The sequence below is a fragment of the Bubalus bubalis genome, chromosome 2 (assembly GCF_019923935.1).
Source record: "Bubalus bubalis isolate 160015118507 breed Murrah chromosome 2, NDDB_SH_1, whole genome shotgun sequence".
Taxonomy (NCBI): domain Eukaryota; kingdom Metazoa; phylum Chordata; class Mammalia; order Artiodactyla; family Bovidae; genus Bubalus; species Bubalus bubalis.
Genome location: NC_059158.1, coordinates 82,292,959 through 82,307,282, shown reverse-complemented (window position 1 = coordinate 82,307,282; position 14,324 = coordinate 82,292,959). Strand labels below are relative to the sequence as shown.

The following is a 14,324-nucleotide window of genomic DNA, read 5'->3' as shown; positions in this document are numbered from 1 at the left end:
AGGCTCATTTCACTCAATTTCAAAAAGTCATCTGCCAGATAGCCAAGTCTAAATAACCACAATTTGTCAGTGATTCTTTCAAGTAAAAATGGTGTTCCATAGAAAATCAGCTAATTCAGCTTGCAACCCCGAGTAATTGCACAAGTGTTTTATTTATTATTTTTTTGAGTCAACCATCATCACACTTTTGTTTGTGGAAACTATTTTGTATGCATACTTCCCATTTCAGCACAAATAACATTAAAAAAAAAACAGGTGCACTTATTTATGTGTCTAGGTGAAATAGAATTTATACTTTTTCCTGCTTCATCAAAGATATTTTTGCAGTAAATCTGGTTTTTAATTTTACTTATTTACTTACTTGTTTTTACTGGGGGTGAATGGTAGTGAAGACTACAGCGACCACAAGTACAGTTTGGTGCCACTGTTTTGATAATTGTTAAGGCTAAGAGTTTTAATTGCTTTTGACCCTAAGTGCAATAATCAATACAGTGAAAAAGGCAAAAAATGTTCTAAACTATTCTGAAATACTTTTGCCCTGAGGACTCCCTAAAAGGTTTCAAGAGAACTCAAGGAGGTTTGTGGGCTACATTTTGAAAATAACCAAAGTCATGTTAACAATTTGATAAGGCTTACACGGGGACTTATTGTTAAAATGGCTCATTATATTGACCTTGCAAACAAAGGATTAAGTCACAGTGACCCTTGAGACAGACCAAATTGCCCAAATGACATTCTGTTCTCCCGCTGGCACCTACCTTCTCAAGGCTACGAGACCACTGGATGCCAGACCTCTGGCTATGTGACCGCAGGACTCAGCTATAGGTTAAAAATTAACCATCCCTTCAGATAATTTTTCATTGGCGGTGTATAAGAGAGACCCTATCAGAAAGAGGATGTTGGTTCTCCTTAAGGGCTAGTCACCTCGTTTCCCTCTAATAAATTTCCTTTTCTTTGCCTGACTGCCCAGCTTGCTCTCTTTTTCTCTGCACTCGCTCTACACAATATTTCCATTTTTGGGATTACATTCTATATGCATCAAAGGGGCTTCCCAGGTGGCACCAGTAATAAGAATCTCTCTTCCGATGCAGGAGATGTAAGAGATGTGGGTTCAATCCCTGGGCTGGGATGATCCCCTGAAGGAGGGCATGGCAACCCACTCCAGTATTCTTGCCTGGAGAATTCCATGGACAGAGGAGCCTAGTGGGCTATAGTCCATAGGGTCACAAGGAGTTGGACATGACTAAAGTGACTTAGCATGCGTGTACACATCACAAGCTCTGAACAAACTGAGAATACAACTGTGGAAATATTTTCATATAACCCATGAGTGGAAGGAGAGTTAAAAATTAAATGCAAAATTCAAGGGTAAAACAAAATGCCCAGGAATGGGAAAAAAAAAAAAAAAAAAAAAGATTGCTCACTTCAGCAGCAAGTATACTAAAACTGGACTGATACAGAGAAGATTAGCATCACCCCTTTGCAAGGAGGACACACAAATTCATGAAGGGTTCCACATTTTTACACATGAAAAGATGCTCAACAGCACTAATTATTACAGAAAGGCAAATCAAAACTACAATGAGGTATCACCTTACACCAGTCAAAATGGCCATCATAAAAAATCTACAAACAATAAATGCCGGAGAAGGTGTTGAGAAAAGAGAACACTTTTGCACTGTTGGTGGGAATGTAAATTGGCATAGCCACTATGGAGAACAGTATGGAGGTTCTTTAAAAAACTAAAAATGGAACTACCATACGACCCAGAAATCCCACTATTAGGGATATAACCAGAGAAAAACTATAATTCAAAAAGACACATGAACCCCAATGTTCATTGCAGCACTATTTACAATAGCTAGGGCATGCAAACAACCTAAATGTCCATCAACAGCAAAATGGATAAAGAAGTTATAATACATAGATAAAATGGATTACTTAGCCATAGAATGGAACAAAGTTGGGTCATTTGTACTGCCATACAGAATGAAATAAGTCATTAAAAAAATACTGTATAACACATATGTGAAATCTAGAAAGATGGTTTTGATGATCTTATTTGCAAAACAGAAATAGAGACACAGACAGAGAACAAATACATGGACATCAAGGAGGGAAATGGGAGTGGGATGAACTGAGCGATTGGGATTGACATACATACACTACTCTGTATAATATAGGTAACTAATAAGAAAACATTGTCACCCTGCTTATTTAACTTCTATGCAGAGTACATCATGAGAAATGCTGGGCTGGAAGAAGCACAAGCTGGAATCAAGATTCCCAGGAGAAATATCAATAACCTCAGATATGCAGATGACACCACTCTTATGGCAGAAAGTGAAGAGGAACTAAAAAGCCTCTTGATGAAAGTGAAAGAGGAAAGTGAAAACGTTGGCTTAAAGCTCCACATTCAGAAAACGAAGATCATGGCGTCTGGTCCCATCACTTCATGGGAAATAGATGGGGAAACAGTGTCAGACTTTATTTTTTGGGGCTCCAAAATCACTGCAGATGGTGACTGCAGCCATGAAATTAAAAGACGCTTACTCCTTGGAAGGAAAGTTATGACCAACCTAGATAGCATATTCAAAAGCAGAGACATTACTTTGCCAACAAAGGTCCGTCTAGTCAAGGCTATGGTTTTTCCTGTGGTCATGTATGGATGTGAGTGTTGGACTGTGAAGAAAGCTGAGCACCGAAGAATTGATGCTTTTGAACTGTGGTGTTGGAGAAAACTCTTGAGAGTCCCTTGGACTGCAAGGAGATCCAACCAGTCCATTCTGAAGGAGATCAGCCCTGGGATTTCTTTGGAGGGAATGATGCGGAAGCTGAAACTCCAGTACTTTGGCCACCTCATGCGAAGAGTTGACTCATTGGAAAAGACTCTGATGCTGGGAGGGACTGGGGGCAGGAGGAGAAGGGGACGACAGAGGATGAGATGGCTGGATGGCATCACTGACTTGATGGACGTTAGTCTGAGTAAACTCCGGGAGTTGGTGATGGACAGGGAGGCCTGGCAAGCTGCGATTCATGGGGTCGCAAAGAGTCGGACACGACTGAGCGACTGAACTGAACTGAACTGAATAAGAAAACACTGTACTGCTCAGGGAACCCTACTCAATGTTCAGCGGTGACTTAAATGAATGGTGGTGGTTTAGACACTCCTGGGGGCTCAGATGGTAAAGCGTCTGTCTGCAATGCAGGAGACTTGGGTTCGATCCCTGGGTTGGGAAGATCCCCTGGAGAATGAAATGGCAGCCCACTCTAGTATTCTTGCCTTGAAAATCCCATGGACGGCAGAGCCTGGTAGGCTACTCTCCATGGGGTCGCAAAGAGTCGAACACGACTGAGTGACTTCACTTCACTTCTTGCCACCCCATGGGTTGTAGCCTGCCAGGCTTCTCTGTCTATGGTTTCTTCAGGAAGAATACTAGAGTGGGTTGCCATTTCCTTCTCCAGGGGATCTTCCTGACCCAGGGATCGAACCTGCATCTTCTGCATGACAGGCAGATTCTTCACTGCTGAGCTACCAGGGAAGACCTAAATGAGAAGAAAAAGAAATCCAAAAAAGTGGGAATATATGTATAGCTGATTCACTTTGCTGTACAGTAGAAAAACATACAACATTGTAAAGCAACTATATTCCAGTAAAAATTAGTTAAAAACAAAAAGAAAAAAAAAGTGAGAGCAAAGGAGAGTAAGTTTTGGCTCCAGAGAAAAGAGATCTGAGCTGAGATTCCATTTTTTGTCATCTTATAAAAAGAGTTATATAGAGATCACCCTCTTCTGTTCTTTTCTTACTGATTTCTATGTAACTTAACTATGTTCAAACTTCCTTTTTCAAATTTCTTCAAAGGAAACTCTTGTCTTCATTCATATAGTTTGCTGATATATAATCTTCTAAATGCCTTAAACATTGGTGTGCAATCTTCCAGACTCCTCAAATCACCTGAAACCTGAAACTTCAAGACCCAAGCAGCACAGAAATTATGGTACTCTAGACCTGAAACCAGCCTGTTGCCTCTTTGGTTTTGTACCAACACACTGATAGACATAGCCCAAAATATCTGGCCTTTGTAAATGGCATATCACATTCCAGGGTAATATCAAAACTGCTGCCTGAGAGCATTTGTCAAGTCTCAAAGTAACTCTTTCCAGGATTTTCAAATCCACTGAATTTCTTAGACAGAAATATTTTATGTGACAGAATTCTTAGTTTTTCCTCCTCTTTGAATATATACTTAGAAACATTGAACTCTAGTTTCTTTTTATTCAATATTAATATTTAATTTTTAATTATTAATATTTGCTTTAAAACAATCTAGATACTGTTATCTAAGACTTGTCATTAACCATCTATTCCTCTTCACACATAATCCTCCCACACCTTCAACATAAATAATTTCACATCTCCAAATGCAACAAATACAAATAATTACTTTCAGTGCTCCATCCTGCCACCTCTGGCTCAATAGTATAAACTGCTTGTTTAATCTTGCCATCATTGGATTTGGTAATGATGTTAAACTTGTAACTTGATTCTTCCCAATTTGATGAGTTTTATTCTAAACGGCTAAGAATTTATATATTAATACATATCAGTATTTAGAAATTTTTGTTGTTGTCATTCTCAATCTGAGGTCAGTTCTTACTAAAACAACCCAGTGCAAACAGGAGATGTTCCATGTATGTAAGACAACTTTCCCCAAAGTTTGCTGAATTCTACAGGGAGAAGTTAAATTACCAAATTACACAATTTACAGAACAACACCCTTCTGAAATTCCAAAATTAACATTATGTTAGATCCTTTCCCAATGGTTATATACTTGTTACAAATTTTCCAAAAAGTTACAATATTATTATAGAGGAGTTTTGGGCTGATAAATTATTCATATATTCAACTGTTTCCTTAATAACTTTGAGTTAACTATTTTTACTAGTGATATAATAAATACCTTTGTACAAAAGGCTAATTCAGTTCCATTTGAAAAATAATGTATGCTAACTTTTATGCTGACTTTTAAAGTAACACATGCTTATTTTAGAGAATTTGTACCAAAAAAACACTTTGATAAGTAAAATAAATTATTAACACTAATAATTCTGCATATGTAGAATTGTAGGGGCTATTTTATCCTTTATTATTTAATACTTTCTTTTTTGCTTTATATAATTAGCATGCACTAATTTTGTTATTAGAAAAATAAGATTTAATGTTTTATTTTTAAAAAGGAAATTGAAGTTGCAATCCCATAAACTGGAGAAACTATTACATTATTTCCAGTTGTTTTTTTTTTCTCTAAGCAAATATGCTTTTTTTGTTTTCTGTCTTCCATTGAGATCATACTAGGTATATATGATACCTATGCACAGTACTTTTTCATGTAGCATTATATCCTGAACAATTTTGCATAGAAGTAAAAATGCTCCTTGAAATATTATGTTTAATAGCTCCACAAGATCTCATTATTTGCATGAACCATGATTTATTTACTCTTTCTTCTTACATTGTGTATGTAGACTGTTTTCAGTTTTGTTTGGTGGAATTACTCTTCTTAAAAGGGGAATAGATTGGAGGAATGATCAGTCAAGGGTCCAGTTCACCCTTAACAAAAGGGAAAGATTCATAGTCCCAAAGTGACCATTCAGATTCTCACTTCCTGGAATTTTAATCATAAAGCTGACTGTATTAAAAAAAAAAAAAAAAAGCCTGGAAACAGTTGACGTCAATCATCCCAGGAGATAACAGCTTGTTACAAAAACCACCAAAAGTCCAAAATCGGGGCTGTCATAATTTTCCTTACTCTTGTCATTTCCAGTTTCTAGATTTTACCTACCCCTCCCGCTGTGAGCTCTAATAACTTCCCATGACGTTACTGATATACTTACATTGTCATTTCCAGTTGTGTCCCAACTGAGACCGAGGTTAGTTGAAACACTTGGAAATTATTTTATTTATAAGTGTCTCATGAATACCTCATGTTTTATATCCCTTTTTGTCACTTTTCTCATTGAAACAAGAGCCTTGGCTTAGTAAATTTATCAGAGATTATAAAAAGAGCATTACAGGTGTATGAGCGGAATCAATGTCACCACCATTTTGCTTCTGTAGACTTTGTTATTCATCATGCCTCTTTAAATGCAAGCCTAATTAATTGCCTTTATTTGACTATCAACAAAAACATAGACGGCTCCTTATTATTCAGTGGGAAGAAAGCATGAATAATGAAAGACTACCATTAACAACAATTTGACAATAAAAAAATGACTGTCAGTTTCAATCATCTTTGTTCATTATTTTAGCAGTCATAAGCGTAGCCAAAGACAACTACTATGGACTGAATTGTGACCCTTTCAAAATTCAGCTGGAAATAGGGTCTTTAAAGAAGCGATCAGATTAAAATGAGGCTATTAGGTGGCTTCTATTATAATCTGACTTGTGTTTTATAAAGAGAAGTATGGACACAAAAAGAGACACTAAGGATGCACACAAATACACACGAGAAGGTTGCCAGCCACAAGTCAGGCAGAGACATCAGAAGAAAACAAACCTGCAGAGACCTTGCTCTTGAACTTCTCCCTCTAGAACTGTGAGAAATAAATGTATGTTGTTTCCGACATCACGTCTGTGGTATTTCATTACACAGAAGCCTCAGCCAACTCACACAACTGTCAACCTTATTTTAAAGACTCACTTCTATCTCTAGTTCAACGTTTTCCTCTCAGTGGCGTTTAGGAAGCAAACGATAACTAGTAACATATATTATATAGATAATGTTTGTCTGAATTTGGGAGAGCATGTGCAATATAGTAGAGATATTTTTTAGAAATAACTAGTAACTTTTCTCCAAAAATGTTAGCTCATTGCTGAACTGCACAACATTGCCTTACATTTCCAATCGAGTCACAAATGAGTATGTGTTAAATTATAATAAAATTTATAATTTTATAAATTATAAAAAATTTTTATAATATAAAAACTTGACATAAAGTTAGGCCAAAAAAGTGTGTAACAGTTAAGAAGATAGAGGCCAATTTTCTCATACTTTAAAGTTGTATGAATTTTCCAGAAGGGAGAATCTTACTGCATTTTTCTGGAAGAAAAAAGTTGCCCCTAGTACCCAAGGTATCAAATCATTGCTAATTGTATGCTAAAAACATGGATGCACTTAAATATGGACCAACAGCATTAACAACAAAATTCAGTGGGGAAAAAATAGTCTTTCAAAAAATGATACTGGGACAATTGGATGGAAACACAAAGAAGAATTAAGTTGGCCCCTACCTCATGTTATAGACAAGATCTGACTCAAAATGGATCCCTAAATACAAGAGATAAAACAAAAAGACTCAGAAGAAAAAGAGACGTAAATTTTCATGACCTTGGATTAGGCAGTGGTTTCTAATATACGACATAAAAAACACAAATGACAAAAGAAAATATTAAAGCCAAAGATTATAGACACATCACCAAAAATTAAAGCCACGGTTATACAGAGAGCTTCAAAGAAGGAAGAGACAAAGGGTTTTATACGACTTACAGTGATAAACTAAAAAGCAAGGTTTATGCTAAGAAGGGGCTTCCCTGGTGGCTCAGACGGTAAAGCGTCTGCCTGCAACGCGAGAGACCTGGGTTCAATCCCTGGGTTGGGAAGATGCCCTGGAGAAGGAAATGGCAATCCACTCCAGCACTCTCGCCTGGAAAATCCCATGGACAGAGGATCCTGATAGGCTACAGTCCATGGGGTCACAAAGAGTTGGACACAATTGAGCGACTTCACTTTCACTTCATGCTAAGAAGAGAAACACACATTTTCTGAAAGGAACTACAATGTTAGCAGGTAACTGAGAGAGTGGGAACAAATATAAAAAGGTAAACCATTAGAAAGTGAACTTTGACACAAATATACCAACAAACGCTTTAATGTAGATAAACATGAGATCAGATCAGTCGCTCAGTCGTGTCCGACTCTTTGCCACCCCATGAATCGCAGCATGCCAGGCCTCCCTGTCCATCACCAACTCCCAGAGTTCACTCAGACTCATGTCCATCGAGTTGGTGATGCCATCCAGCCATCTCATCCTCTGTCGTCCCCTTCTCCTCTTGCCCCCGTTCCCTCCCAGCATCAGAGTCTTTTCCAATGAGTCAACTCTTCGCATGAGGTGGCCAAAGTATTGGAGTTTCAGCTTTAGCATCATTCCTTCCAAAGAAATCCCAGGGCTGATCTCCTTCAGAATGGACTGGCTGGATCTCCTTACAGTCCAAGGGACTCTCAAGAGTCTTCTCCAACACCACAGTTCAAAAGCATCAATTCTTCGGCGCTCAGCCTTCTTCACAGTCCAACTCTCACATCCATACATGACCACAGGAAAAACCAGATAAACATGAGAGTGGATACTTATGTTTTACTGTATTATTTTAATATCACGTTAGTATGAATTCACGTGCAGAAAAAGATTTGTTAAAACTCTCTGAATACCTACTGTGTTGTGACCCCTCTAGGGGACATACTGATTTGGTTTATGTCTACTCCCAGGCCACATCTCCTCAATTTGGTCATTTCAGGGGGGACGTCCTGAAGTGCAAGCAAAACTGACTAGATGACAAGGGATGCTTTTTATTTTAACAGATGCTATGCTATGCTATGCTAAGTCACTTCAGTCGTGTCCGACTCTGTGTGACCCCATAGACGGCAGCCCACCAGGCTCCCCCGTCCCTGGGATTCTCCAGGCAAGAACACTGGAGTGGGTTGCCATTTCCTTCTCCAATGCATGAAAGTGAAAAATAGTTTATAGCAATCTAACCGATAATCTCATTTTTTTTTTCCATCAAAGAGTCTTTTAAATATTTTTGAGCCAATTTCACTGCATACTAGGAACTATAGGATTCTTCACAGAACTTTACACATTATTAAAACTTTGTGTGTGTATATAAATGATTCAATTTAGTCTTTTTTTTTAACCTAGTAACTTGTTATCATTAAATATAGGACTTATATTGACTTGACATTGTTCCTTGACTTTCTTTTTTTTTTTTTTTTTTTTATAAAGGCCAGGGACAATTAGAGCCCTAAGCATGCTCATTAAGACTCCACAGATCTAGCCGCATTTCCTTCCATTTCTTCTGCACTCCAATCCCTCACAAGACAGGTGCCATTCCTTATATCTGCCAGGCACTCTGCTCTTTGGGACTTCTCTTCCCAGAATGCTCTTCTCTCACCTCCTTCAGATAAAAATTATTTTCTGCACCTCTCAAACATTGTTTTTTGTCTCTACATGCTCCTTTTATCCTGTGGCTCACACTGCCTTTTTTTTTTTTTCTTTCAAAGAACATGTATTTGCTATTATTTCATCACACACTGATTTGTCTACTAACTCCATCTTTAGACTGCAATCACCATGTGGGCAAGAATTTTATTTACCATATTCAGCACCTAGAATAGGGATTCTCCAATAGTACAGAAAGGCACATTTTTAAAAAATGAAAAAATGAAGTAGATACAGAGAATTACTCTAAACCAAAGTATTTTGAAAGTTTGGTATGTAAGAAAAGGGATAAATTATAGCTGCCATGTACAGATGCCAGCAACCAGAGTCTCTACTATGTGGGCTAAGCCCTCATTCTACCATCACATGGGTGATATACTTATCCTTATTCTGCAGCCAGGAGCACAGATCCAGCAGCCAGATAGCCTGGTTTCAAGTTTGGGCTCTACCATCTGCAAACAAGCTCAGGGCAAGTTAACCTCCCTGTGCTTCCTTGGTTTCCTCATCCATAAACTGGTGATTCAATGAGAAAATTCACAGAATTCAATGAGAAAATATTTTGAGGTGCTGCTTAGAATAGTGGCTGGTAAATGCTGGGGCTTCCCAGGTGATACAGTGGTAAAGAATCTGCCTGATCCCTGGGTTAAGAAGATCCCCTGGAGTAGGAAGTGGCAACCCACTCTAGTATTCTTGCCTGGAAAATTCCAATGACAGAGGAGCCTGGCAGGCTACAGTCCATGGGGCCACAAAGAGTCAGACACAACTGAACACACTCAGCAACAAAAGAGTAAACGCTGCATATCTTTGTTAAATAAAATAATTACTAAATGAGAACCTGGACAAAAGAGAAAGTTGGGAAAGCACAGTTTGGGACAGTTTGGGGAGATTTGGCTCAGTTTTTTTTTTTCTCCCCTGACTATAGCCGCTCTGAGAATCTCTTCCCCATTCCTACCCTAAGGCAGTACCATCTAAACTGATCTGTGAAACGTGCTTCAGTGACTACTCAGAATTTCAAAGGGAAGTGATTACTTGACAGATCCTAGTCCCATGACTGAGTCTTAGTTTCCAGCCTCCCTATACACTCTCCCTCCTCTCCTCTCCCACCCGAGGGAGCTGGGACATCTGGCACGCGCTCTCGGTATTTACAGGGAGGCAGAGATGAGTTCAGCCTCTCCAACTAACCAGGAGGAAACTAATACCTTGTGTGACACCCTAGGGTAATTTTTACAAGGATGCTCCTCTGTGTGAGAAGAATACAGAGAAGAAACACATAAATAATGTAAGAATATGCAAAATATGTATATCTCCTATATAATAAACCAATATTTCTTGTGTTTTCCCCCATGGACTATAGCCCACCAAGCTCCTCTCTCTGTCCATGTAATTCTCCAGGCAAGATTACTGGAGTGGATAACCATCCCCTTCTCCAGGGGATCTTCCCCATTCAGGGATTGAACTCTGTTCTCCTGCATTGCAGGCAGATCCTTTACAGTCTCAGTCACCAGGGAAGTCTTTCATTTTCGCTTCGTTATATACCAATATAAATTTATGAGGACTGCTTGGTCTGTATTGTCCTAGAGGTAACTCTAAAGGAACCCCAATTTTTCCCTTCCTTGTCTGCAACATCCAAAGAAGATGCTCTTCCGTTATTGCTCTCTGAATCTCTGGTTCCCAGACAGTACCCTCTACACAAGGAACTAAAATAGGAGTGAAGGGGGCAGGGCACAAACTTTAAAAGAATGACATAGCCCAAGGAGATGACAGAAACTGATTAGAACCAAATAAATCCAAAATCCAAGACGGCAGACAAGTCAACTTCCACCAGACTTTGAGCCTCAGTATATGCTCATTGCAACACATCAGCAAGCTAAATGATACATCCACAGGCACCATGACAGTTCCATGGCCAACAAAAGGCCAAAAAGTGGGCGGTAGCCCAATTCCTGGAAATCTGCACCCTTGCCCCAAATAGTTGGAATAATCCTCCTACCCATTAGCCTATGAAATTACCCAAGAACTAAAAACTAACTAATCAATGTTTCGAGGCAGCTCTTGCCTTCTGAAATGGCCTATACTCTGTCTGTGGAGTGTGTTTCTCTCTAAATAAATCCATTTCTCACCTATCACTTTGTCTCTCACTGAATTCTCTCTGCAATGAAACTTCAACAACCTGAGCTTCATTAAATCCTGAAACCTTGTTCTCAGTTAAAAGACCATGGGTTCAAGTTCCAGTCAGAGATTTGGTTGGGTTTAAGTCCCAGTTTGAGGTATGCAATTTCAGAACTAGCACAGTTCTTACTGGACTCCTTTGGATTCTAGAGTTTTAATTTCGTGTGTTGGTGGCAATAGTTTTCTTCTGTGTCTCTGGTCTGTCTCTTTGCCCCTGGTACCTCTGGTTGGTAAAGCTGAATCCTAGATGAGATACCCAGTGCCTTCTGGGGTATGGTATAACTAATTAGGCCTCCAATTGTGCCTTTCCCTTCACTTCGCAGATGGAGAAAACCTCTCGACGACCATGCCTTAAAGGGAAATAGTCCTAATAATTGAGTCTCCAGATGCCAAATAACTCAGCATGGGGGGCCATGTAAACAGAGACTATCAATATTGACAGCAAAATCCAACATATTATTTTTATCAGTATGTAAAAATACTGATAAGTACTAGCTATGCTTAAAAAGGTATTTGAAAACAACAGGCCAACAATGTGCAGAGGGAAGAAAGAAAAAAAGCCATAAAACTGAGCTGCAGTCAATTTCATGAAAACAAATTCCTTTGCTCAGTTTATGTGATATAACCAGCTCTGTTACAAGGTTACCTCATCCTCTCCATAAAATTGTTTTCCCATAAATCTCAGTGGCCATCCATTCTGTCTACACATTCTGTTCCTAAAATAGACACCATCTAAAAATCTCTTCAAGAAGCTTTGTGGAGGAAAGCCTAAACTGCAACACTACCCCTGCAAGAGGGATGCGATGGCCTGAGGGCAGTTACAGAAGCAGCCACCGCAAAGGAGAGGCTTAAAGGAGTGTTCCACCAAAGTTATTGGGCTTCCCAAATGCAGAGATGAGGGGAAAAGTGTGAGACCCTGGTGTGCATGCAGGAGTTCCAAGTTGCATCACCCTGGTGTGCCAGATATTGTAGCAAACAGGAAAGGTAAGCGACCCACTGCTCTGGAGGACAGAAATGAAAGCAGGGATAGCCAACCTCAGCATGGAATTTTCCTATTTCTGCTTGGCATCAGCCTCTTGGGATGATTGAAAGTGCTTAATGGGGAAATATGTTCTGTTACTACACTAACACATCAGAAATACCACGTGAACCTGAAAATCCATAGAAAAAAGAAGCCACATTTTACAGGTGTGATAGCAACAGCGTTTGGCAATTTGCAAGTTTGCTACAGCGCCTCAGAAATATTGAGTCTCATGCACATATGGAGAGGATGTTACCCGGCTTTGGCTTTAATCCTTTCCTGGGACATGTGAAAAAGCAACTACCACCACTCTCTTTTGGACTCATTTGCTAAAGAGGAGTGACAACGGTCACAGAGTCACTGAAGGGAACAAAAAGAAATATGGGAAGTAAATGTGGTGGGGGTGGGGGACTGTCTTTAAACAAATACCTCAAACAGGTAGGAGAGAGGGGATCCATGATAACAAGGATCTTTGAAAAAGCCTCCAGTCCACCCAGAGACCTTTTCTTGTGCTGTCTGTAAAAGCAACACGGTTCACACGGAGGACTGAACAGGATCTGCAGTATCACTGCTGCTAGTGACCTCTGTGTAATTAAAAGTAAGTCAACCTTCCCCATTTGGCATTCCAGGAAGAAGGGCTTCTTCACTACCCTCCAGCTCCTTTATTACCATGCTCAATCAGAGTTACAAAGAATAAATCCTTGTCCTGCTCTGGCCCAAGGTAGGCGGCATTTCTCCTCAGAAGCCCAGCCTCTGCCGAGGAGGCTCAGATCCCTGCAGTGCTGGGTTCCAGCCGCGGTCCCCGCTGCTGGCTTTCTTCTTGTGGGGTTAACTTGAGATCTAATTTTTGCTCCATCCTTAGGAACACTATGACCTCTATTAACAGCTCCGCTTATCCAGTTCTAAAGCACCGGTGAAGGAGGAGGGGGCTTCAAAGGGAGACCTTGAAAAGGATGGAGGGTAGCAAAGGAAAGAGCTGGCCAGGTGCCAAGCTATTTCAGGCCAAAGAATCCCATCTTGTATCAAAATGCTGAACTGCAAAACAAACCTGATTTCAGTTCGTGGAAGGTGGAGAGAGGAGGGGGGAAGGGAAGGGGAGGAGAAGGGGAGGAGAAGAGAGGGAGGAGGGGGACCCGTCGGTCCGAATTCACATACAAAAATGGACTTCCTGCTCTGCCCGAACTGTATTTCCACGGTCTCCTCAAAAGAATAACTGGAATGAACATGCCTAAGATCGCGACGATATAAGCAGATGGCTTACCTGATAAAAAGGAAAATTACCCATCTGCAATGAGGAACAGCATCTTCCAAAGACCAGATGATAACGTGCCTTCAGTTGCAATTGTTCTGATTCTTTCTTGCAAAGGTGACCAAGTATTTACGGGGACTGCAGTCTCACTGTGGCAGGACACACACACACAAACACACACACACGCACACATACACACATGCACCAGAGACCTCTGCAGTATCCTCTCGGCTTCATCCTCGCCTCACTCTATGGTACCTAATACAAATCAGCAAATAGCTTGTTTAAAAAAAAAAAGTCGAGGTAGCACCTTACATTACATCGCCATCTAGTGGTCAAACATTAAATATTTTTTTACCAGCCAGAATTCTGTGGTCTTTTTCAGCCTCTTTTCTCTCAGCCTCATTTCCCTCTACCCTTTGATCTCTCACGATTGCTTTGTCTGATTGCTCTTCATTTCTAATTTCCCTATCAAATAACTAATGACTCAAAGACGAAAAATTTTAAAACTAAATATAGCTATTTTCAAGTCCAACAAATGACTTTTGTGTTGTTTTTGCGTTTTATTTTTGTTCAAAAGTATTACTTTATTCTTACTATGAATCTTTTAC

General features: G+C 39.7%; 1 protein-coding gene and 1 non-coding gene across 5 annotated transcripts in view; one reads left to right on the top strand and one right to left on the bottom strand.

The window, feature by feature from the left end:
• Window positions 1-14,112, bottom strand: part of SCN1A (sodium voltage-gated channel alpha subunit 1) — a 153,851-nt gene extending 139,739 nt beyond the window's left edge. For 2 of the 4 annotated variants that reach the window (XM_044934431.1, XM_025275670.2), the window contains exon 1: window positions 13,726-14,005. The gene's annotated coding sequence lies outside the window, so the exon portion shown is untranslated. Of the gene's footprint in view, window positions 1-13,725 lie in introns of all 4 variants that reach the window. The other 2 variants (XM_025275667.2, XM_006065127.3) reach the window with 2 other exon arrangements.
• Window positions 1,417-1,523, top strand: LOC112583025. Its single transcript, XR_003107391.1, has one exon. It is a non-coding gene; the product is annotated as a U6 spliceosomal RNA (small nuclear RNA).
• Window positions 14,113-14,324: the final 212 nt, after the last annotated feature.